The sequence below is a fragment of the Benincasa hispida genome, chromosome 11 (genome assembly GCF_027475165.1).
Source record: "Benincasa hispida cultivar pf3 chromosome 11, pf3_genome.v1.1, whole genome shotgun sequence".
Taxonomy (NCBI): domain Eukaryota; kingdom Viridiplantae; phylum Streptophyta; class Magnoliopsida; order Cucurbitales; family Cucurbitaceae; genus Benincasa; species Benincasa hispida.
In genome coordinates, this window is record NC_143488.1 from 63049179 (window position 1) to 63052522 (window position 3344).

The 3344-nt window shown below is 37.4% G+C and overlaps 1 long non-coding RNA gene across 2 annotated transcripts; it reads left to right on the top strand.

The window, feature by feature from the left end:
- Nucleotides 1-393: 393 nt before the first annotated feature.
- LOC150032797 (uncharacterized) lies at nucleotides 394-2329 on the top strand. 2 transcript variants are annotated; one of them, XR_016524863.1, is made up of 5 exons: nucleotides 394-825; nucleotides 911-980; nucleotides 1070-1124; nucleotides 1256-1325; nucleotides 2101-2329. It is a non-coding gene; the product is annotated as an uncharacterized LOC150032797 (long non-coding RNA). The 2 variants fall into 2 exon arrangements; XR_016524862.1 differs by having other exon boundaries at nucleotides 394-980.
- Nucleotides 2330-3344: the final 1015 nt, after the last annotated feature.

Consider the following 3344-nt stretch of genomic DNA (forward strand, 5'->3'; position numbering starts at 1 on the left):
GGAAATTTTTGGAATTTTAAAAATTTAAGTGTAATTATTGTGATTTGATCACAAAGAAAGAGGTGATTCGTCTTAATTGTTTAATCAGAGAGAAATTGTGGAAATTGATCTTTTTATGTCACACAAATTTAATTTAAAATTGATGTCAGGAATTAATTTTATTTTGGGAGGAGGTTGTTTAAATTCTTTTTTTCAATTGAAAATTTTAAAGGAACAAGAGATTTAAAAGTGGAAGGGAGAGAATAAAATAAGGTAAAATAAGATATAATGAAATAAAATAAAATATTTTATTTTATTTCTTTATTTATTATTTTTCCTTTCTTTTTCCCTTCCCCTTCTTCTCACGCAAAGGTGACCCACCCAACTTTTCTTTTCCACGCTGTCCACCGTCGACCCAGCCTTCGCATTGTTTGCCTCTCGCGCCGCTCGCCCTCCTTTGCACTGCTCGTCGTGCCGGCGCTTCCTCCCAGTCGCTGAAGTTGACACCGAGTCATAGATCTGAGATGCACGTCCTAGCTGTCTCAGTCCCAGATCTAGCCACTTGCCTTCTACCTTCGTGTCGACTCTGCCGGAAAATCCAGATCTAAAGCGCCGCCTCGCCATTCGCGACCCGGCATCGCCCCTCTCTCAGTCGGCTGGATGTGACTCCCACCAGCGATGCGTCGCTCAAGGCGAGCTTCAAACGCCCCTCTCTCTCTCTTGGACCCACGAATCTGTAGCTTGCCGCCTCTGGTTACGAGTCGCTACTGCCTAGGTTGTGCAACTCTACTCTGACACCACCATCAAGCAGGATGTCGTCGCCACTCGCTGGATCTACTAGTTTGGGTGAGTTTTGTTGGGAATTTGAGGATTTGTGGTTCAGGCTTTGAATAACCAACCAATTATGGGCCTAAGTGATTTTGGATTTTAGATACAAAGTTTGAAGGCATTTTAAAGTTTTTTGGGTACTACCGACAAGATTATGAGTTCCGTCAATTTTGGTAAGTTTTGGGTGAGTAGTTGGTTTGGTTCCCTTTTTGATTAAGGGTAATCGTTGCAAATTTAGTTATTATACTTGGTTTTGATTTAGGTTTGGACAAATAAATAGAACTTTGGAACTGGCCTCGAACCAAGCCGCGACTTCGGTAAGTTAAATTTGTGGTCATTTGATTTAATTTGGTTAATTGGATTTAGACCCCAAAGATGAGTTTAAAACTTTGGATTTATTATTTTTGGACTAGGGGTGCTAAATTAATATTTGTAATGTATGTTATAGGGTGGATTCAAAGTCTTCTAAGAGTTGTAAGAAGGTTAATTACTTGGGTTAATTTGGGACCAAATTTGAGGTAAGTAATCTTACCACTGGAACTGCCCACGGGCCAAGCTTTAGTTGTATGCTAGTATGGTGACTGTATGTTATGGTAAATTGTTAGCTTGTTGATTGATAGTATGACCTGAATCAAAGTATGTTCTGGCACGAGTTCTGAATTGTTTAAATACACACCTAAGCACTTGATCGTTAGTATGTGATGGTATGTGTTTTCATATGTCGACGTTTGATCTGCTGGTGCTGAGACATACTTATATGTTGTAGAATTATGATGTAAGGTTTACATGAATGTTGTATAATATGTTGTTGAGGATTATGTATATGTGATGGAGCCATGGTACCAAGGATTTCATGTATGTTTTTGAATTATACGGTGTTGATTCTTTGAACGTTGAGACTGTGTGAATATTCCCATTGATTAGTTAGATACTCACCAGTTTTGTGTTTCCTTCGGGATTCACCAGTTTTGTGTTTCCTTTGGGATTCACCAGTTTTGCGTTTCCTTCGGGATTCACCAGTTTGTGTTTCCTCCGGGATTCACTTTGTGTTTCCTCCGGGATTCACCAGTTTTGTGTTTCCTCCGGGATTCACCAGTTTTGTGTTTCCTCTGGGATTCACTAGTTTTGTGGGCATATTTAACTACAATAGGATAGGACTCAGTCTCTTGTCTGTTTCATGTGTTTATGTGCCATATGCGGGTATCTAGAGGACATAGATGCCTAGCCTGACCCCAGTGGTGGGGCTACTTATTGAGTATTTCATACTCATCCTTTCTTATGTTGATTTTTCAGGAAAAGATAAAGATATACCGGCGATGGCGCAGCGGAATTCGTGATCTTGTCACTGGGACTAGACCTTTTTGCTTCCGCAATCTTGAAATTTGATATTTAGTTTTACTGTTTAAAACTTATTACTAAGGATTATTTCCCTTATATGCCTTTGTTAGTCTTTAAGAATTTTGGGTACCCTATTAATTGTTTTAACAATTGTATTTAATAAACGTCTTTTGAACTTCTCTTATTTAATTAGTATTTATTTCAAATAACTAAGCGTCGTTTTAAATTTTGTGCAACATTTATTTTAGTAATGGTCTTACCTAAGTTCTAGGGGGTCGGGTCGTTACAGTGGGTTTATCCATACCACAAAAATGATCAACATTTGGTTCCAACAATTTGAAAGCAGGAGGTTATTTTTTTTCTTCCAAATGTCCACCGAAGAAAATCGTAGTCGTGGGTTGGATATAGGAGGCTTGAATGCAGGCAGTAGGTCTCGACTTCATAGGCTAGAGCAGTTGATTTTTGTGGGTCTCTGTACAGCGGTGGCAGAGATTATTTTGGGTATTCGTCAGTGAATTGCACCCATGGTGTGGCTGCGGTTCAGTGACAAAATCAACGTGGGTAATTGTTTTTCATTGAGATTCGCAGTGGGTATATTTCATTGAGGCTCGAATATGTCAAGGATTGAGACCCAGTTGTTTAAAGTTGTTGCTGAGATTCAAGAAATTCTTAATATTCAAGACACTAACCAGAAGATTGCAAATTAGATACGTGCTAAAGATGCTAATCTTCATGCTTTTGCTAATAATTAAGCTCAAGGATGTGGACTCTTTGGAAGGGGAAGCTGTCACTTTGGATGTCGATGAGGAACTTCAAATCTGAAATTACGGATCAGCTCGGATTGAATGAATGAAGTGATACAAAAGAAGGTAATTTCTTTTCGAGATATATAATCATGAATATTGGTTTATTGGCTTGCCTTATTCTTGATGAATGAATAGTATGTTATGGAAAACCATTTTTTTTATTAATATTATATTTTGATTATCTATTTTTTAGATTATTGAGGGATGATATAAAATTAGGAGAGATTCTCATTCCAAATTGAGAAGTAAATTTTAATAAAATTGAAAGAAGTTAATTTCTTAAAGTAAAATCAAATTTAGATCTGTTGGTCTTACTTTATTTTTGGAGTTTCGTGGGATTTTATGCTTTAAATTTGAAGTTATGATTTATATTTGGGCTGTTTTTAAATATAG